The 23,405-nt window shown below is 38.9% G+C and overlaps 1 protein-coding gene across 1 annotated transcript in view; it reads right to left on the bottom strand.

Moving 5' to 3' along the window:
- The window catches only part of DGKK (diacylglycerol kinase kappa), a 170,550-nt gene that overhangs the window by 78,392 nt on the left and 68,753 nt on the right, over positions 1 to 23,405 (bottom strand). The window lies entirely within an intron of this gene.

The raw sequence follows: 23,405 nt of genomic DNA, 5'->3' as shown, positions 1-23,405 counted from the left end.
TTCGCTCCTCCTACCATCTTTTGGGGCTTCTCCTTTGTCCTTGGATGTGAGGTATCTCTTTTTTTTTTTTGGTGGGATCCAACATTCTCCTGTCGATGGTTGCCCAGCAGCAAGTTGCAATTTTGGAGTTCTCTTGGGGGAAGATGAGTGCACATTCTTCTACTCTGCCATCTTTGAGACACTATATGTGTATACATATATATATATATCTCCTCTTTTTTGGATTTCTTTCCCACTTAGGTCACCACAGAACACTGAGTATGGTTCCCTGAGCTATACAGTAGGTTCACATTAGTTATCAATTTTATACATCGTATCAATAGTATATATATATATATATATATCTCAATCTCAACCTCCCAATTCATCCCACCCCTCCCTTTCCCAGCTTTGTGTGTACACATTTGTTCTCTATGTCTGTGTCTCTATTTGGTTTGCAAATAAGATCATCTATACCATTTTTCTAGATTCCACATATATGCATTAATATACGATATTTGCTTTTCTATTTCTAACTTACTTCACTCTGCATGACAGTCTCTAGTACATTCATTCTTATACATGGATGAACCTTGAAAATATTAAGCTAAATGAAACATCAGCCAAAAAAAGCCACTATTATGTGATTCCGTTTATATGAAATGTCCAAAATAGTCAAATTCTGAGACAAAATGTAGATTAGTGGTTGCCAGAGCCTGCAAAGAGGGGTCCTGGCGATTGATTGCCAATAGGTGTGTAGTTTCTTTTTGAGGTGATGAAAATGTTCTAAGATATTGTAGTGGTGATTACACAACACTGTGATATACTAAAAAAAACTGAATGTACACTTTAAATGGGTGAATTGTGTGGCATGTGAATTATGTCTCAATAAAGATGTTACAAATTTTTAAAAAATCCTTAACAAAATATTAGTAAACTGCATTTAACAATGCATTACTAAAAGGATCATACATCAAGTAGTATTTATCCCAGGGATGTAAAGATGATTCAATGTCTGCCAATCAATCAATGTAACACACCATATTAACAAACTGAAGAATAAAAATCATATGATAATCTCAATAGATGCCTAAAAAGCTTTTGACAAAATTCAACATTTATTTATGATAAAACTCTCCAGAAAGTGGGAATAGAGGAACCATACTTCCACTGAATAAAGGCCAACTGAGAGCTAACAAAATGACAAACTGATAGCTAACAGCATACTCAATGTGAAAAGCTGAAAGTATTTTCTCTGAGATCAGGAACAAGACAAAGCATTCCACTCTTGCCACTTTTGTTCAACATGCTATTAGAAGTCCTAGCCAAAATAGAAAAAAAAAGTAATAAAAGGAAAGGAAGATGTAAAATTGTCACTGTTTGCAGATGACATGGTACTGTACATAGAATACCCTAAAGATGCCATGAAAACACTACTAGAACTCATCAATGAATTTGGGGAAGTTGCAGCATATGAAACTAAGACACAGAAATCTGTTGCATTTCTATATACTCACAATAAACTATGAGAAAGTGGAATTAAGAAAACAATCCTATTTACAACAACATCAAAAGAATAAAATACCTAGGAATAAATCTGAGGATATTAAAGACCTTTACACAAAAAACTATAAAACACTGATGAAAGAAATTGAATATGACACAAGATATACCATCTCCATGGACTAGAAGAATTAATGTTAAAATGATCATATTATCAAGGCAATCTACAGATTCAGTGCAATCCTTATAAAAATACCAATGTAATTTTTCACAGAACTAGGACAAATAGTTCTAAAATTTGTGTGGAAACACAAAAGACCCAAAAGAGCTAAAATAATCTTGAAAAAATCAGAGCTGGAGGTATCAACCTCCATGATTACAAGTTGTACCACAAAGCTACAGTAATCAAAACACATTGGTACTGGTACAAATGGGCTTCCCTGGTGGCTCAGACAGTAAAGCATCTGCCTGTAATGTGGGAGACATGGGTTCGATCCCTGGGTCAGGAAGATCCCCTGGAGAAGGAAATGGCAACCCACTCCAGTACTCTTGCCTGGAAAATTCCATGGACAGAGGAGCTTTGTAGGCTACAGTCCATGGGGTCGCAAAGAGTTGGACATGACTGAGACTTCACTTCACTTCATAGAGCCTGTAGACTCCAGGGATGGTTCACCTCAGGCCAAAGAAATAACAGGGAGGGATCACAGCCTCACCCATCAGCAGAAAAGTGGATTAAAGTTTTACTGAGCACCAGAGCAAGACTCAGTTCTACCCACCACCATGGTAGACATGGTAGACAAATGGTAGACATGGTAGACAAATGGTAGACATGGTAGACAAATGAAGACAACCTAAGAGATCTCTGGGATAACATTAAATGCACCAACATTTGCATTATAAGGGTCCCAGAAGGAAAAGAGAAAGGACCCATGAGGTTGCAAAGAGTCAGACACAATGAGGCCACTAAGCATGCATGCACACATTATGTATGAAAGTTGTTAAGAGGGTCAATCCTAAGTGCTCTCCTTATGAGGAAGATAATGTTTTTATTTGTTTAATTTTGTATCTTTATGAGATGATGTAGGTTCACTAAACTTATTTTAACAATCATTTCATGATGTATGTAGTAAGTCTAATCATTATGTTGGATAGCATAATCTTGTACAGTGCTGTATGTCAATTTGTTGTTCAGATGACTTGGCAACTTCATGCTCCATGGACTGAAGCAAGACAGGCTTCCCTCTCCTTCACTATCTCCCTGAGTTTGCTCACTCATTCAGTCAGTGATGCATCCTCTGCCACCCACTTCTCCTCTTGCCCTCAATCTTTCACAGCATCAGGGTCTTTTCCAATTAGTCAGCTCTAAAGGAGACCAGTCTTAGGTGTTCATTGGAAGGACTGATGCTGAGGCTGAAACTCCAATACTCTGGCCACCTCATGTGAAGAGTTGACTCATTGGAAAAGACTCTGATGCTGGGAGGGATTGAGGGCAGGAGGAGAAAGGGACGACAGAGAATGAGATGGCTGGCTGGCATCACTGACTCTGTGGACATGAGTTTGAGTGAACTCCGGGAGTTGGTGATGGACAGGGAGGCCTGGTGTGCTGTGATTCATGGGGTCACAAAGAGTCGGACACGACTGAGCGACTGAACTGAATGCATCAGGTGGCCAAAGTATTCGAGCTTCAGCTTCAGCCAACAATCCTTCCAATGAATGCTCAGGGTTGATTTCCTTTAGGGTTGACTGGCTGGATCTCCTTGCTGTTCAAGGGACTCTCAAGAGCCTTCTACAACATCATACTTAGAAAGTATCAATTCTTCAGCACTCAGCCTTCTTTATGGTCCAGCTCTCACACCTGTACATGACTACTGGAAAAACCATAGATTTGACTATATGGATCTTTGTGGGTGTAGTGATGTCTCTGCTTCTTAATATGCCATCTAGGTCTGTCATAGCTTTTCTCCCAAGGAGCAAGTGCCTTTTAATTTCATGGTTGTGGTCATTGTTCACAGTGATTTTGGAGCCAAGAAATTAAAATCTGCTACTGTTTCCATTTTTCCCCCTCTATTTGCCATGAAGTGATGGGACTGGATGCCATGATTTTAGTTTTTTGAATGTTGTTTAAAGCCCACTTTTTCACTCTTCTCTTTTACTTTCATCAAGAAGCTCTTTAGTTCCTCTTCATTTTCTGCCATTAGGGTGGTATCATCTGCATTTCTGAGGTTGCTGAAATTTCCCCCAGCAATCTTAATTACAGCTTGTGATTAATCCTTCCCAGAATTTTGCTTGATGTACTCTGCATAAAAATAAGCAGGGTGACAATATGTAGCCTTGACCTACTCCTTTCCCAATTTTGAACCAGTCCATTGTTCCATTTCCAGTTTTGTTGCTTCTTGACCTGCATACTAGCTTCTCAGGAGGCAGGTAAGATGGTCTGGTATTCCCATCTCTTGAAGAATTTTCCACAGTTTGTTGTGATCCACATAGTCAAAGGCTTTCACGTAGTCAATGAAGCAGAAGTAAATGATTTTCTGGAATTCTCTTGCTTCTTCTATGATGCAACAAATGTTGGCAATTCGATCTCTGGTTCCTCTGCCTTTTCTAAGTTCTTGGTTCATGTACTGTTGAAGTTTTGCTTGAAGGATTTTGAGAATAACCTTGTTAGCAGGCAAAATGAGCACAATTGTATAGTACTTTGAACATCCTTTGGCATTGCCTTTCTTTGGGATTGGAATGGAAACTGACCTTTTTTAGTCCTCTGGCCATTGCCGAATTTTCCAAATTTGCTGACATATTGAGTGCAACACTTTAACAGCATCATCATTTAGGATTTGAAATAGCTCAGCTGGAATTCCATCACCTCCATTAGCTTTGTTCATACTAATGCTTCTTAAGACTCACTTGACTTCACACTCCAGGATGTCTGGATCTAGGTGAGTGACCACACTATTGCGGTTATCTGGGTCATCAGGACCTTTTTTGCACAGTTTTGTGTATTTTTTTCCCACCTCTTAATTTTTTTCTGCTTCTGTTTGGTCCTTTCCATTTCTGTCCTTTATTGTGCCCATCTTTGCATGAATGTATGTCAATTGTATCTCAATAAAATTGCAAGGAAAAAATACATCATTATCTCCAAAAAATGACAGTTTTACTTCTTCCTTTACAATTTTGTTACCTTTTGTTACTTTTTCTTGCTCACTTGCTGTGGCTAAGACTTCCAACACCACGTTGAATGAAAGTGGCAAGAATCGGCATCCTTGTCCTTTCTCATTCCTGATCTGAGAGGAAAACTTTATAGCATTTCCCGTTTAATGTGATAACTGAGAACTTGTCATATATTGCTTTTATCATGTCAAGGTACCTCCCCTTTATACTCCATTTATTGAGGGTTTTTATCATAAATGAATGTTGAATTTTGTCAAATGCTTTTTCTACATCTGTTGAGATGATTGTATGATTTTTATCTTTCATTGTATTAATGTATCACATCATTTTATGAGCAGATGTTGAATCATCCTTGCATCCTTGGAATAGATCTCAGTTGAAAATGGTATATGATCCTTTTAATGTATTTTTTAATTCAGTTTGCTAATATTCTGTTGAGGATGTTTGCATTTGTGTTCGTTTGGGGTATTGTTTCATAATTTTCTTTTCTTGTATCATCTTTGTCCAGTTTTATTGTCTGGGTAATTTTGACCTGGTTAAATGGGTTTGGAAATGTTCCTCTTTTATTTTCTGGGAAGAATTTGAGGATTGCTATTGATTCTTTTTTGAATGTTTGGTAGAATTCAACAGCCAAGAGCCATCTGTTTCTGCACTTTTGTCTTTGGGGGAATTTTTTGATTACTGACTCAGTCTCATTACTTGCAATCAGTTTGTTCAGATATTCTATTTCTTCATGATTCAGTCTATGTTTTTAAGAATTTGTTCATCTCTTATGTTTCCACTTGAGAAACAGTTCACAGTAGTCTTTATGATCCTTTGTTTCTTAGGTGTTGGTTCAATCTCTCCTCTTTCAATTCTGATTTTATTGATGTGAATCCTGTCTCTTATTTTCTTGGTATGTCTAGTTGTAATTTGGTGATTCAGCTTGTTTTAATTTCACTGATTTTTTTCTGCTTTCTTTTTAGTCTCTATTGCATTTATTTCAACTCTGATCTTTATTATTCCCTTCTTCCTACCAACTTTAGGCTCTATATTTTCATTTTTTCTAATTCCTTGAGGTACAAAATTCAGCTGTTTATTTCAAATATTTCTTCTTTCTTAATGTAGGCATTTATCACTATGTACTTTCTTCTTATGGGCTGCCCTGTTGGCTCAGTGGTAAGGAATCTGCCTGCCAATGCAGGAGATGTGGGTTTGATCCTTGGGTTGGGAGGATTCCCTGGAGAAAGAAATGGCAAATCACTCCAGTATTCTTGCTGGGGAAATCCCATGCCCAGATGAGCCTGGTGGGCTCCAGTCCATAGGGCTGCAAGAGTTGGACACAACTTAGAGACTAAACACAACACACTTTCTTCTTGGAACTGCTTTTGTGGTATGCCATATGTTTTTGCATGCTTTTTAAAAAAAATTTTCATTTTTCTTAAAGTTGTTTTTATCTTTTGATTTATTCATTGACCCATTGGTTTTTCAGTAGCATATTGTTTAATCTCCACATCTTTGTGAATTTTCAAGTTTTCTTCATGTAATTAATTTGTAGTTTCATACTATTGTGGTTAGGAAAGATGATTTTAATATTTTCAAATTTATCAAGACTTGTTTGTGGCCTTACATATGACCTATCCTCAAGAATGTTCAATGTGCGCTTGAGAAGAATTTGTATTCTGCTGCTTTCGGATGAAATGTTCTGTATGTATCTGATAAAACATCATTTAAAGCCAAAGTTTCCTTTGAGTTTTTCCTAGATGATCTATCCATAAATGATAATGAGATATTAAAATCCTCTGCTCTTAATATACCCTGTACATCCCTCCCTTTCAGTTGGTTAATATTTACTTTATAATTTAGGTGCTTCTATGTTGAGTGCATAAATATTTACAAATATTATATACTTTTGTTAGGATTTTTTTGGATTTTGTTGGATTATCCCCTTTATCATTATATGATGGCCAGTTTTTGTCTCATTACAGTCATTGTTTTAAAGTCCGTTTTGCCTGATATAACTGGCCTTGCCTTCTTTTGCATTCAGTTTGCACAAAATACCTCCTTTCATCCTTATATCTGTGGTGAGTCTCTTGTGGGAAGCATATAGATAAGCCATGTTTTTCTATCTCTTCAACCACTCTATTTTCTTAATTGGAGAATTTAGACCACCTACTTTGAAAGTAATTACTGATAGGTATGTGCTTATTTCTATTTTATTAATTGTTTGCTGGATGTTTTGTATTTCCTTTGTTCCATTCTTCTTCCCTTGCTTTCTTCCTTTGTGATTTCATAATTTTCTATAGTGGTATGCTTAGATTCCTTTATCTTTATCGTTTGTGTATCTACTACAAGTTTTTGCATTGTGGTTAACGTGAGGTTTACACACAAGGACTTAAAACAGTCTAATTTATGTTGATAATGATTTAAGTTTGAGTGCCTTCTAAAGCTCTAAACTTTTACTCTCCCTCTACAACTTTTAATGTTTTAGTTTCCAGTTTACCTCTTTTTCCTTGTAGTTATGGTTATTCTTTACTACTTTTGTCTTTTAACCTTCATACTAGTATTTTAAAAAATTAATTTACTTGACATAATTTTGCTGTTTTCTGTCAAACCTCAACGTGAATCAGCCATAGGTATACATGTATCCCCTCCCTTTTGAACCTCCCTCCCATCTCCTTCCCCCATCCCATCCCTCTAGCTTGTTACAGAGCCCCTGATTTAGTTTCCTGAGCCATAGAGAAAATTCCCGTTGGCTATCTATTTTACATATGGTAATGTTAAGTTTCCATGTTACACTTTCCATACATCTCACCCCCTCCTCCCCTCTCCCCATGTCCACAAGTCAATACTCTATGTCTGTTTCTCCATTGTTGCCATGTAAGTAAATTCTTCAGTACCATTTTTCTAGATTCTGTATATATGTATTAGAATACTGTATTTATTTTTCTCTTTCTGACTCACTTCACTCTGTATAATAGATTCTAGGTTTCTACCTCAGTGATCTATCTTTGGATGAAGATCAGATGCCTCATGACCTGCAACCAGGACCGAAAAAAAAGGACATAATTTAAAGGACTGTCGCCAACCTGGATAGAAGGACTTTTTTCAGAAGAAACTACACTACACCAGGATGAGAAGACGACGACATCAGAGGTAGACAGCTTGCCCAAGATGCTGGACCTGATTCGTATGATCATTTATAAAGTTTTCTTGACTTCTTAGCCCTCTGCATATAAATCAAATGCTTTTCTACCATAGGCCTGATCCTATGCTAGTTTTAGAAATTAATCTAATTATCGGGTTTGTAGTCATGTAAAAGCTCATTTGGCTTATACAAAAACTCTGTTAGACTTGTGCCATCCTAATGTCCTTAAACCATGGCAACAGTCTGCTTCTAAATTGGAAAATTAAAAACAATAGCTGGAAATCAGAGTCAGGGCTATGGGAAATCCAAGATGGCTGCTTGGCTTTTCCCAGCTCCCTGACAAACCTCATTTTTTATTTGATGGGTTAAAGCCTCCCTGGCTACAGGGCCTCCATAATGAAAAATCACGGAATATTAAGTTTTGTAAATTGTTAAATTAAGTTTCTAGTTTTGTTAATGTCTAGTGGAAGCAACAGTCAGAACTGTACATGGAACAACAGACTGGCTCCAAATAGGAAAAGGAGTACAACAAGGCTGTATATTGTCACCTTGCTTATTTAACTTATATGCAGAGTACATCATGAGGAACGCTGGGCTGGAAGAAGCACAAGCTGGAATCAAGATTGCTGGGAGAAATATCAAGCATCTCAGATATGCAGATGACACTACCCTTATGGCAGAAAGTGAAGAGGAACTCAAAAGCCTCTTGATGAAAGCGAAAGAGGAGAGTGAAAAGGTTGGCTTGAAGCTCAACATTCAGAAAACAAAGATCATGGCATCTGGTCCCATCACGTCATGGGAAATAGATGGAAAAACAGAGGAAACAGTATCAGACTTTATATTTTTGGGCTCCAAAATCACTGCAGATGCTGATTGCAGCCATGAAATTAAAAGACGCTTAATCCTTGGAAGGAAAGTTATGACCAACCTTGATAATATATTAAAAAGCAGAGACATTACTTTGCCAACAAAGGTCCGTCTAGTCAAGGCTATGGTTTTTCCCGTGGTCATGTATGGATGTGAGAGTTGGACTGTGAAGAAAGCTGATCGCCGAAGAATTGATGCTTTTGAACTGTGGTGTTGGAGAAGACTCTTGAGAGTCCCTTGTACTGCAAGGAGATCCAACCAGTCCATTCTAAGGGAGATCAATCCTGGGTGTTCATTGGAGGGACTGATGCTAAAGCTGAGACTGCAATACTTTGGCCAACTCATGCGACGAGTTGACTCACTGGAAAAGACTCTGATGCTGGGAAGGGTTGGGGGCGGGAGGAGAAGGGGACGACCGAGGATGAGATGGCTGGATGGCATCACCGACTCTGTGGACTTGAGTCTGAGTGAACTCCGGGAGTTGGTGATGGACAGGGAGGCCTGGCGTGCTGTGATTCATGGGGTTGCGGATAGTCGGACACGACTGAGCGACTGAACTGAATTGAACTGAACTGATTGTTTACTAAGACTCACTGCTGAGACAGTTCCTTGTTACGTGATACTGCTAAAAGATTTAATTAAGTTATTAAAAAGGACACTCTAGGTTAGTTTCTAAGGCTTATCTCAGTACCTCATTAGAACTGACTCAAATGCATTCCTTTTTATGGCCGAGTAACATTCTAGGAATCAGTGAACTAAAATGGACTGGAATGGGTGAATTTAACTCAGATGACCTTTATATCTACTACTGTGGGCAGGAATCCCTTAGAAGAAATGGAGTAGCCATCATGGTCAACAAAAGAGTCTGAAATGTAGTACTTGGATGCAATCTTAAAAACGACAGAATGATTTCTGTTTGTTTCCAAGGCAAACCATTCAATATTATAGTAATCCAGGCCTATGCCCCAACGAGTAATGCTGAAGAAGCCGAAGTTGAACAGTTCTATGAAGACCTACAAGACCTTTTAGACCTAACACCCCAAAAAGATGTCCTTTTCATTATAGGGGACTGGAATGCAAAAGTAGGAAGTCAAGAAACACCTGGAGTAACAGGCAAATTTGGCCTTGGAGCAAGGAATGAAGCAGGGCAAAGGCTAATAGAGTTTTTTCAAGAGAATTCACTGGTCATAGCAAACACCCTCTTCCAACAACACAAGAGAAGACTCTACACGCGGACATCACCAGATGGTCAACACCGAAATCAGATTGATTATATTCTTTGCAGCCAAAGATGGAGAAGCTGTATACAGTTAGCAAAAACAAGACCAGGAGCTGACTGTGGCTCAGATCATGAACTCCTTATTGCCAAATTCAGACTTAAATTGAAGAAAGTAGGGAAAACCACTAGACCATTCAGATATGACCTAAATCAAATCCCTTATGATTATACAGTGGAAGTGAGAAATACATTTAAGGGACTAGATCTGATAGATAGAGTGCCTGATGAACTCTGGACGGAGGTTCGTGACATTGTATAGGAGACAGGGACCAAGACCATCCCCATGGAAAAGAAATGCAAAAAAGCAAAATGGCTGCCTGAGGAGGCCTTACAAATAGCTGTGAAAAGAAGAGAAGTGAAAAGCAAAGGAGAAAAGGTAAGATAGAAGCATCTGAATGCAGAGTTCCAAAGAATAGCAAGGAGAGATAAGAAAGCCTTCCTCAGTGATCAATGCAAAGAAGTAGAGGAAAACAACAGGAAAGGAAAAACAAGAGATCTCTTCAAGAAAATTAGAGATTCCAAGGGAACATTTCATGCAAAGATGGGCTTGATAAAGGACAGAAATGGTATGGACCTAACAGAAGCAGAAGATATTAAGAAGAGGTGGCAAGAATACACAGAAGAACTGTACAAAAAAGATCTTCACGACCAAGATAGTCACGATAATGTGATCACTGACCTAGAGCCAGACATCTTGGAATGTGAAGTCAAGTGGGCCTTAGAAAGCATCACTATGAACAAAGCTAGTGGAGGTGATGGAATTCCAGTTGAGCTATTTCAAGACTTGAAAGATGATGCCCTGAAAGTGCTGCACTCAATATGCCAGCAAATTTGGAAAACTCAGCAGTGGCCACAGGACTGGTAAAGGTCAGTCTTCATTCCAATCCCAAAGAAGAGGCAACGCCAAAGAATGCTCAAACTACCGCACAGTTGCACTCATCTCACACGCTAGTAAAGTCATGCTCAAAATTCTCCAAGCCAGGCCTCAGCAATATGTGAACCGTGAACTTCCAGATGTTCAAGTAGGTTTTAGAAAAGGCAGAGGCACCAGAGATCAAATTGCCAACGTCCACTGGATCATGGAGAAAGCAAGAGAGTTCCAGAAAAACATCTATTTCTGCTTCATTGACTATGCCAAAGCCTTTGTGTGGATCACAATAAACTGTGGAACATTCTGAAAGAGATGGGAATACCAGACCACTTGACCTGCCTCTTGAGAAACCTGTATGCAGGTCAGGAATCAACAGTTAGAACTGGACATGGAACAACAGACTGGTTCCAAATAGGAAAAGGGGTATGTCAAGGCTGTATATTGTCACCCTGCTTATTTAACTTATATGCAGAATACATCATGAGGAACGCTGGGCTGGAAGAAGCACAAGCTGGAATCAAGATTGCTGGGAGACATATCAATAACCTCAGATATGCAGATGACACCACCCTTATGGCAGAAAGTGAAGAAGAACTAAATAGCCTCTTGACGAAAGTGAAAGAGGAGAGTGAAAAAGTTGGCTTAAAGCTCAACATTCAGAAAACAAAGATCATGGCATCTGGTCCCATCACTTCATGGGAAATAGATGGAAAAACAGTGGAAACAGTGTCAGACTTTATTTTTCTGGGCTCCAAAATCACTGCAGATGCTGATTGCAGCCATGAAATTAAAAGACGCTTACTCCTTGGAAGGAAAGTTATGACCAACCTTGATAATATATTAAAAAGCAGAGACATTACTTTGCCAACAAAGGTCCGTCTAGTCAAGGCTATGGTTTATCCCGTGGTCATGTATGGATGTGAGAGTTGGACTGTAAAGAAAGCTGAGTGCCGAAGAATTGATGCTTTTGAACTGTGGTGCTGGAGAAGACTCTTGAGAGTCCCTTGTACTGCAAGGAGTTCCAACCAGTCCATTCTAAAGGAGATCAATCCTGGGTGTTCATTGGAGGGACTGATGCTAAAGCTGAAACTGCAATACTTTGGTCACCTAATGCGACGAGTTGACTCACTGGAAAAGACTCTGATGCTGGGAAGGGTTGGGGGTGGGAGGAGAAGGGGACGACAGAGAATGAGATGGCTGGATGGCATCACCAACTCTGTGGACATGAGTTTGAGTGAACTCCGGGAGTTGGTGATGGACAGGGAGGCCTGGCATGCTTTGATTCATGGGGTTGTGGATAGTCGGACACGACTGAGCGACTGAACTGAACTGAACTGAATATTCCATTGTATTTATATACCACAATTTCTTTATCCATTCATCTGTCGATGGACATCTAGGTTGCTTCCACATTCTAGCTATTGTAAATAGTGCTGCAATGAACAATGGGATACATGTGTCTCTTTCAATTTTGGTTTCCTCAGGGTATATGCCTAGGAGTGGGATTGCTGGGTCATATGGTGGTTTTTAAAGGAATCTCCATACCGTCTTCCATAGTGGCTGTATCAATTTACAGTCCCACCAGCAGTGCAAGAGTGTTCCCTTTTCTCCACACCCTTTCCAGCATTTATTGTTTGTAGACTTTTTGATGAGGGCCATTCTGATTGGTGTGAGTTGATATCTCATTGTCATTTAGATGTGCATTTCTCTAATAATGAGCAACGTTGAGCATCTTTTCATGAACCTGCATACTAGTTTTACAAGTGATCAATGTACAACCTTTACAACATTATTCTGAATTTTACTGTATATTTACCTTTACCAGTGAACTTTATACTTTCCTATGTTTTCATGCTAGTGCCCTTTAATTTCTGCTTAATTTCCCATGAATATTCTTGTAATGCTAGTCTAGTGGTGATGAACTCCTTTAACCTTTGCTTGTCTAGAAGACTCTCTTTTTCAATTCAGAAGGACAGTTTTTTCTGGCAGAGTTGGAAGGTTTTTTCTTTCAGCACTTTGAATATATTCTGCAATTCCCTTCTGGCCTGCAAATGTTGTGCTGAAATATCTGCTCATAGTCTTACGGGTGTTACCTTGTACATAACTGTTTTCTCTTGCTTTTTTTATGATTCTCTCCTTGTCCTTAACTTTTGACATTTCAATTCCAATGTATATTGGTGTGGTCTATTTGAGTTCTTCTTATTTGGCTCTTTCTGGGCTAAGTGGTCTAGATGGCTGTTTCTTTCCCTGGGTTAGGGACGTTTTCAGCTATCATTTCTTCAAATAAGTTTTTTGCCACTTTCTGTCTCTATTCTATTACTATGACCCCTATAATGTGAGTGTTTGTCTGCTTGATGTTGCCCCATACATTATTTGAGCTATCTTCCCTTTTTGTCAGTCTTTTTTTCTTTTTGCTGCTCTGATTGGATGAGTTCCATTTCTCTGTCTTTGAGTTCTCTAATCTTTTCCATTGCTTCATCGAGTCTGCTGTTGAAACCCTCTAGTGTATTTTTCACTTTAATTATTTTCTTCAGCTCTATGATTTCCATTTTGTACTTTCTTATAATTTTCATCTCTCTGTTGAGGTTCTCACTGTGTTCATCCATTTTTTTCCTCAGCATGGTGAGCATGTTTATGACTGTTATTTTGAACTCTTGGTTAGGTAAATCACTTATCTCTGTTTCATTAAGGACATTTTCTGAAGTGGTTTCTGTTATTGTTATTTCACTTAGAACATATTCCTCTGTTTCTTCACTTTCCTTTACTTTCTGTGTTTGTTTCTAGAATTATATAAAACAGTTACTTCTCCCAGTCTTGGGGAAGTGGCCTCATAGAGGATGAATCTTATTGTTCAACCCTTCCCTAGGTCTTGGTTGTTTCTCAAGCTGTTGTGATTTTCCAAGCAGCCTATTTTATATTTAGTGGATCCCGATATTTGGGTTGTCCCAACTAGAGAAGAACTAAAGAGCCTCTTGAGGAAAGTGAAAGAGGAGAGTGAAAAAGTTTGCTTAAAAGGCAACATTCAGAAAACTAAGATCATGGCACCTGGACCCATTATTTCATGGGAAATAGATGGGGAAACAATGGAAACAGTGACAGACTTTATATTTTGGGCTCCAAAATCACTGCAGATGGTGACTGCAGCCATGAAATTAAAAGACACTTGCTCCTTGGAAGAAAAGCTATGACCAACCTAGATAGCACATTAAAAAGCAGAGACATTACTTTGCCGCCAAAATTTTATCTAGTCAAAGCTATGGTTTTTCCAGTAGTCATGTATGGATCTGAGAAAACAAGAAAGCTGAGCACCAAAGAATTAGTGCTTTTGAACTGTAGTGTGGGAGAAGATTCTGGAGAGTCCCTTGGACTGCAAGGATGTCAAACCAGTCAATCCTAAAGGAAATCAGTCCTGACTATTCATTGGAAGGACTGATGCTGAAGCTGAAACTCCAATACTTTGGCCACTTGATACGAAAAACTGACTCATTGGAAAAGATCCTGATGCTGGGAAAGATTGAAAGCAGGAGGATAAGGGGACAACAGAGGATGAGATGGCTGGATGGCATCACCAACTCGATGGACATGAGTTTGAGTAAGCTCTGGGAGTTGGTGATGGACAGGGAAGCCTGGTGTACTTCAGTCCTTGGGGTCACAAAGAGTTGGACACAACTGAGCCACTGAACTAAACTGAACTGAACCTCAGTGTCCCAAAGGAGAATAGCTTGATCAGTACCTAGATTCACGTTAATTGGTAGCTGGGCCCTCAGGTCATAGCTTTTAGAGTATGCCAATAGATATAGTTCTGTGGGATTGAATATATAAGTCCCACTGATCACCAGAGTTGGGTGACCTATAAGTGTCACCTGTGTGGCATTTGCAAAAACTGGGGTGCCAGATGAGTATACATGCTCCTTTCCAGTAGATGTCCATGACCTGTTGTAAATCATAGGGAGAGCAGAATTGTGGCATCCACCATCCTCAAAGAGCATCTCAGTAGATTCTTAGATGTGTGTGAAGCCAGAGGCCTGCTCTCCATGCCAAAGCTCCAGGACAAGTAAACAAGCCTCTTTGACAGAAAGATGAGTTGTGTTTCAGCCTACTGTCTGTGTGTGCCCTTCGGGTGGTGGTTGGCCAAAAACTCTCTCTCTGTTACAGTCCCATTGGACCCCAAAATGCAAGCTACATTGGCCACGAGAGTCAGGCAATCAAGAGTTGACCCTTGGGCAGAAATTCCAAAACACTTGGGCACAAAAAATATGTAACAGCTCCTCTCCAGGAGATACTAGCATTTTGGATCATGTCAAAAAGAGAGCGTGAAAAAGCACCTGCTTCTAAGGTCTGTGGAAAGGATTAGAGTTGGCCCTTAGATATATGTTAAATTAAAAGTCTATTCCTCAGGCTGCAAGGATGAAGATAAGATAACAGACCTCTTTTGCAGAAAGATTGGGCTCCTCAGTCTGTGCTTCTTGCTGTGCCCTGGTGGTGGCAGCTATAAGAACACTTTCTTCATTTGTTACAATTTGTTGGGACCTCTGAGCATAAATCCTGCTGGTCATCAGATCCAGGTGATCTAGAGGTGTTCCCTGGGATCAGGTGCAAAAATCAGGACACCTGATGAGGGTTCAAGCTTCCTTCCAGGAGATAATGGTAAGCTGGAGCAGAGCAGAAGGAAATTACAAAGATGATGTCCACTGGCAGAAGCAAGGCAGAAGAAACCAAAATCTTCTAAGAAGAAGCTTACACTTTCATTTCTTCTTGTTTAGAATGATCAGTTTTAAAGAAGCATATAAAAGGCTACAAATACTGGATCAGGGTTTCTCAATATCGTTGCTACTAATATTTTGGACCAAATAGTTCTTTGTGCTATACTGTGTATTGCAGGAAGTTTAGCAGAATCTTAGGCCTCTATTCACTAGAAGTATGCAGCACATCCTTTCCCCCTGAGTTGTAACAATAAAAATATCTCTAGACAAAGACATCAGCCAAAATGGCAGAGTAGAAAGACCCTGAGCTCATCTCCTTTCACTGGGCACACCAAAATACAACTATTTACAGAACAACCATCCATGAAAAATTCTGGATCATATCAGAAAAGATCTTCTATTAACACAACTAAAACTATAAAGAAGGAACCACAACACGATGGGTAGGAGGGGTAGAGTTGTGGTACAATCAATTTTCATACCCCTGGGTGGGCAACCAACAAACAGGAATTACAATTGTAGAAGTTCTCCCCAAGAAGAGAAGGGTATGAGCCCCATATCAGGGTACCCAGTCTGGGGTCCTACCCTGGAAGACAAGCCCCTAGAATGTTTGTCTTTGAAGGTTAGCAGGGCTTACTTTCAGGAGTCTCAGAGGGCTGTGGGAAATAGAGACTCTACTCTTAAAGGGCACAACATAATTTCATATGCTCTTGCACCCAGGGTAGAAGCAGTAATTTGAAAGGAGTCTGGGTTAGACCTAACTGATGATCTTGGAGAGTCTCCTGGAGAGGCAGGTGGCAAGTGGAGCTCACCCTGGGGACAATGGTTGCAGCCATTTTGGGAAGCTTGCTGTACCATGGGGAAACTGGAGCTAGCAAGCACCATTTTTGAATCATCCCTCCATCTTACTAACTTCAGGACCCTTCCCATTCCCACTCAACAGTCTGTAGGCATCAGTACCAGAATGTCTCAAGGCAAGCCCTACCCACCAGCACACATGCTGCCTTAAGATCCTCTGAACCCACAAACAGCCCCCTACACATAGCCCTGCCCACCAGAGGGCCCAGGAAGTGTCCCCACACGCTAGTGTCTGAAGGTACTAGACCAGGAGCCCTAAGAGCCTGGTAGCCAGAGACCTGGGACTGACCTTTACCCACCAGTTGGCAAGCACCAGCTCTAGAATGCCTGGACCCACCCATCAGCAAGACTGCTCTAGCCTCAGGACCAGCCCAGTGGACAGACACCACCCAAAAGACAACTAAAGCCTCACAGCCTGCAGACTCAGCCTACCCAACAGTAGTCCAGCACCAGCCACGGGACCACTGGGCCATAGTCTTGCTTGCTAGCAGGCCAACACAAGCTTCAAGACACCCCAGGCCAGTTGTGTCAGAAATTGGCCCTACCCACTGGAGTCCAACACCAGCTGTGGGGCCCTGAAGCCAGACCTCGGGACTCAGTTCTTTCTGCTAGTGGGCCACCACTAGTCAGAGGACCTGGCTTCAACCACAAGTCTGTTGGCAACAGCCCCAGGATCTCTTGGACCCTGGTTCTGACCACCAGTAAGCCAGTACTAGTCCTAGGGCCCCCTGCTGTTTCACAGCCAGCCACCTAGTGTCTTGATCCTGCAGCACCCACATGAGGCAAAGCCTGTCAACCAGCTGGACTGAAGGTCAGCCATGACTACCAGACCACCCACAGTAGTCGGCCCACCACAACAGAAAGACCCATGTAGCCCACATAGGGGGCACCCCTAGAGAATTTAGCTCTGGTGATAAGAGAGGAATGTGTTTCTGGGACACAGAGGATGTCTCTTACAAAAGGCTACTTCTTCAAGGTTGGGAAATGTAACCAACCTACTATATATATACACAAACAACAACTTAGGCAAAATGAGGTGACAGACAAACATGTTCCAGATGAAGGAACAAGACAAAATCCCAGAAGAAAAACTAAGTGAAGTGGAGACAGCCAATCTAACTAAAAGAGAGTTTGGGGCAGTGATCATACAAATAATCAAAGAATTTGGGAGAAGAATGGATGCACAGAGCTGAGAAGTTAGAATTTTTTTTAACAAAGAGTTGGAAAATATAAACAACAATCAAAAACAGGTGAAGAATATAATAGCTGAAATAAAAAATACACTAGATGGAATCAACTGTAGACGAAATGATACAGAGGAATGGATCAGCAAGCTGGAACACAGAGTAGCAGAAATCACTGATGTTGAACAGAAAAAGAATGAAAAGAAATAAGGACAGTTTAAGAGATCTCTGAGACAACATCAAGAGCACTAATACTCGCATTATAGGGAACCCAGAAATTGAAGAGAGAAAGGTGCTGAGAACATAATTGAAGAAATAATAGCTGAAAATTTCCCTAAATTGGGAAAGCAAACAGACATTCAAATCGAGGAAGTGCAGAGTAACCCATACAGCATTAAATCAAAGAGGGACACACCAAGATACACTGTAATTAAAATGGAAAAAATGAAAATGAAGTGAAGTGAAAGTCATGCTCAGTCATGCCCAACTCTTTGCGACCCCATGGACTGTAGCCTGCCAGGCTCCTCTCTCCATGGAATTCTCCAAGCAAGAATACAGCAGTGGGTTGCCATTCCCTTCTCCAGGGGATCTTCTCAATCCAGGCATTGAAGCCGGGTCTCCTGCACTTCAGGTAGATTCTTTACCATCTGAGCCACCATAGAAGCAATAAGGGAAAAAGCAACACATTACAAACAAGGGAACTCCCATAAGTCTATCAGCGGACTTTTCAGCAGGCTAGAAGGGAGTGGCATGATATATTTAAAGTGATGAAAGGGGAAAACCTATAACCAAGAATAAGCTACCTGGCATGGCTCTCATTTAGATTGATGGAGTGGTGAAAAGCTATACAGACAAGCAAAAGATAAAAGAGTTCAGCACCACCACACAAGTCATACAAATGTTAAAGAGACTTCTCTAAGTGAAAAACAGAAGCCCAAAACTAGAAACATGAAAATTACAAAACGAAAAAGCTCATTGGTAAAAAATAAATTTACAGTAAAGGTAGAAAACCAACCACATAGAAAGTAGGAAGGTTAAAAGAAAAAAGGAATAAAACAATCTATATCTGCAATAAATAGTTAAAGATTACACAAAAGAGTTAGATATCAAATGTGATGTCAAAAACAGTAAATTGTGAAGGGAGGAGTATACAAATGTTGGATTGTTAAAATGTATTTGAAAATAAGAGATCAGTAACTTAAAACAATTAAGTATAGATATAAATATAAACCTCATGGTAACCACAAACTTAAAATCTATAATAGGTACACACACACAAAAGACAAAACAGAGGAGTCCAAACATAACACTAAAGACAGTCATCAAATCATAAGAGAAGAGAGTAAGGGAAGAAGATAACAAAAAGTACTAAAAATGACCAGAAACAATGAACAAAATGGCAATAAGTACATACCTATCAGTATTTACTGTCAGTGTAAAAGGACTCAGTGCTCCAATCATAAGATATTGAGTGGCTGAATGGATACAAAAACAAGACCTGTATATATACTGCCTAAAAGAGACTCTCTTCAGATCTAAAGACAAACACATACTGTAAGTTAGGGGATAGAAAACATTATTCCATGCAAATGGAAAAGAAAAGGCAATAGCAATAGCTATATCAGGCAAAACGACTTTAAAGCAAAAGCTACTACAGGAGAGAGAGAAGGATAGTAGATAATGATAAAGGGATCATTCCAAGAAGGTATAACAATTATAAATATATGTGCACCCAACATAGGAGCACCTAAATGCATGAAGTAAATATTAACAGACATAAAGGGAGAAACTGATAGTAACACAATAATAGGAGGGGACTTTAACACCCCACTACATCAATGGACAGATCATCCAGAAAGGAAATAAACACTTAAAAGACATATTAGAGAAAGTGGAATATATATGTATATATATTCCATCAAAAAGCAGCAGAGTACACATATTTTCAAGGGTACTAGTAACTTTCTCCAGGATATATCACATACTAGATCACAAAACAAATCTCAGTAAACTTGAGTGTGTATATGTGCTTAGTTGCTCAGTCATGTCCAACTCTTTGTGACCCCATGGACTGTAGCCCATGAGGCTCCTCTGTCCATGGGATTCTCCAGTTAAGAATACTGGATTGGTTAGCCATTCCCTTCTCCAGGGGATCTTCCTGACCCAGGGATTGAACCTGAGTCTCCTGCATTGCTGGCTGATTCTTTACCATCTGAGCCACCAGGGAGGCCCCTTGGTAAACTTAAGAAAATTGAAATCATATAAAGCATCTTTTCTTTTCACAATATTATGAAACTAGAAACCAACTAAAAGCAAAACAAAAAAGAAACCTGTGAAAAACAGAAACATGTGGAGGCTAAACAATATGTTACTAAACAACCAATGGATCACTGAAGAACTCAAAGAGAAATTTTAAAAAATGGCTGCAGACTGATGAAAATGAAAACACACAATCCAAAATATATGAGACACAGCAAAGCAGTTCTAAGAGAGAATTTTATATTGATATAAACTTACCTAATGAAAGAAGAAAAATCTCAAAGAAACTAACCTTACACCTAAAGGAAGTAGAAAAAGAGATCAAACCCCAAAGTTGGTAGAGGAAAATTCATAAAGATTGGAGTAGAAACAAATAAATGGAGACTAAAATACAATAGAAAAGATCAATAAAACTAAGGGTTAGTTCTTTGAAAAGATAAACAGAATTGATACACCCTTAGCCAGACTCATCAAGAAAAAAGAAGAGATGGCCCAAATGGATAAAATTATAAATGACAATGGAGAAGTTACAACTGATACCATAGAAATGCAAAAGATAATGAGACTCCTACAGATAATTATATACTGATAAAGTGGACAATATAGAAGAAATGGACAAGTTCCTAGAAATGTACCATCTATCAAGACTGAACCAGGAAGAAATACAAAATATGAACAGATCAACTACCAGTAATTTAATTGAATCAGTAATGAAACAACTTCCAACAAACCAAAGTCCAAGACCAGATAGCTTCACAGGTGAATTCTCAGTTCAGTCAGTTCAGTTCAGTCGCTCAGTCATGGTCAACTCTTTGTGACCCCATGGACTGCAGCACACCAGACCTCCCTGTCCTTCACCAACTTCCGGAGCTCGCTCAAACTCATGTCCATTGAGTTTGTGATGCCATCCAACCATCTCATCCTCTATCATCCCTTCTACTCCTGCCTTCAATCGTTCCCAGTATTAGGGTCTTTTCCAGTGAGTCAGTTCTTTGCATCAGGTAGCCAAAGTATTGGAGCTTCAGCTTCAGCCCTTCTAATGAATATTCAGGACTGATTTCCTTTAGGATTGACTGGTTTGATTTCCTTGCAGTCCAAGGGACTCTCAAGAGTCTTCTCCAACACCACAGTTCGAAAGAATTAATTCTTTGGTGCTCAGCTTTCTTTATTCTACATCCATCTGTGATAAAACTCTCCAGAAAGTGTATATAGAGGGAACATACCTTAGCATAATAAAGGCCATATATGATAATCTCACAGCTAACATCAGTAGCACAAAGCTGATAGCATTTCCCCTGAGATCAGGAAAAGACATTCCCACTATTTTTATTCAACATAGTATTGGAATTCTTAGCCATGGCAATCAGACAAAAGAAAGAATTATAAGGAATCCACATTAGAAAGGGAGAAGTAAAACTGTCACTATTTGCAGATGACATGATATTATACACAGAAGATCCTAAAGACACCATCAGAAAACAAGTAGAGCTCATCAGTGAGTTCGGTAAAGTTGCAGGATACAAAATTAATATATGGAAATCTGTTGAATTTCTATCCACTAACAATGTACCATCAGAAAATTATGGGAAAATCCTATTTACAATAACATCAAAAAGAATCAAATATGTAAGAATAAACTTATCGAAGGAGGTAAAAAGACCTGTACTTATATACTGATGAAAGACAACACAAACAGATGGAAAGATATACCTTTTTCATTGATTGCAAGAATTAAAATTGTTAAAATGACCATACTGCCCAAGGAAATTTACAGGTTTGATGCAATCCTTATCAAAATACCAATGGCACTTTTCCAGAACCAGAACAAATAATTCTAAAAATTTGTATGAGACAAACAACCGTGAAAACCAAAAAATTTTTGAGAAAGAAATACTCCCTAACTTCAGACCTTACTACAGAGCAATAGGCAACAGCAGTGGCACTAAAACAGATATATAGATCATTGGAACAAAATAAAGATCCCAGAAATATACCTACACACTTATGATAAGTTAATCTACATAAAAGGAAGCATGAATAGACTATGGAGAAAAGACAGTCTCTTCAATAAGTGGTGCTGAGATAACTGGACAACTACATGTAAAAGAGTGAAATTAGAACATTTTCTCATACCATATACAAAAGTAAACTCAAAATGGATTTAAGACCTACATATAAGACCTGAAACCATAAAACTAATAGAAAAGAATATAGACAAAACACTCTTTGAGATAAATTATAGCAATATTTTTTTTGATCTAATAAGGCAAGGAAATAAAAGCAAAAATAAATGAATGGGATCCAGTTAAAATTAAATGTTTTTGCATGGCAAAGGAAACCATAAACAAAATGGAAAGACACCCTACAGAATGGGAGAAACTATTTGCAAATGATATGACCAATAAGGGGTTAATATCCAAAATATATAAGTAGCTCATACAACTCAATATTTAAAAACAACCCAATTAAAAAATGGAAGGGAGGCTCAAGAGGGAGCCTATATATGTATATATATATATATATATATATGGCTGATGAACGTTTTTGTACAGTAGAAACCAACACAACATTCTAAAGCAATTATCTTCCAATTAAAAAATGGGCAGAAGACCTAAATAGACAATTTTTCCAAAGAAGATATACAGAACACCAACAGGCACATGAAAAGATGCTCAACATCACTAATTATCAGGGGAAGGCACATCAAAGCCACTATGAGATATCACATCACACACAAATGACGAATGTGGGCAAGGATGTGGAGAAAATGGAACCCTAGTATACTGTTGGTGGGAATGTAAACTGGTACAGCCACTATGGAAAACAGTATGGAGGTTCCTCAAAAAACTAAACATAGAGGTACCACATGCGTGTTCAGTCACTTCAGTTGTGTCCAACTCTGTGACCCTATGGACTATATCTTGCTAGGCTCCTAGGATCCAACAATCCTACTTCTGGCTATGTATCTGAAGAAAACATTAATTCAAAAATATACATGCACCTCAGTGTTCACAGCAGCATTTTTTGTAATAGTGAAGATATGGAAGCATCCTTACTTAGTGCCCATCAACAGATGAATTGATAAAGAACAATTGCTACATATGTAAAAGTTGGAGTGGCTAAAAAGTCCATTTGGTTTTTTTTCTGTTATATATAATGGAATAGTACTCTGACATTTAAAAGAATGAAAATGTGCCATTTGGACTGACATGGGTGGACTTTGAGAGTATTATGCTAAGTGAAATAAGTCAGACAGAGAAAGACAAATACTGTATATTATCTTTTATATACGGAATCTAAAAAATGAACTAGTGAATATAACAAAAAAGAAACACACTCATAGGTATAGAGAACAAACTTGTATTTACTAGTGAGGAGAAGGAAGAGGGGAGGTGAAGATAGATGTAGGGGATTCAGGGGTACAAATTATTAATATTATGTATGAAGTAAATAAGCTACAAGGATATATAAAACAACACAGGGAATATAGGCAATATTTTATAATATGTATAAATGGAGTATAAACTTTAAAAATTGTGAATCATCATTTTGTACCCCTGAAATTTATATAATATTATAAAACAACTTTATTTCAATAAATAGAAAAAAT

The sequence above is a fragment of the Moschus berezovskii genome, chromosome X (genome assembly GCF_049115385.1).
Source record: "Moschus berezovskii isolate FMDL1 chromosome X, NW_MosBer_1.0, whole genome shotgun sequence".
Lineage (NCBI taxonomy): Eukaryota > Metazoa > Chordata > Mammalia > Artiodactyla > Moschidae > Moschus > Moschus berezovskii.
The sequence above is the reverse complement of the archived record's forward strand: the minus strand, read 5'-3'. Positions and strand labels throughout refer to the sequence as shown.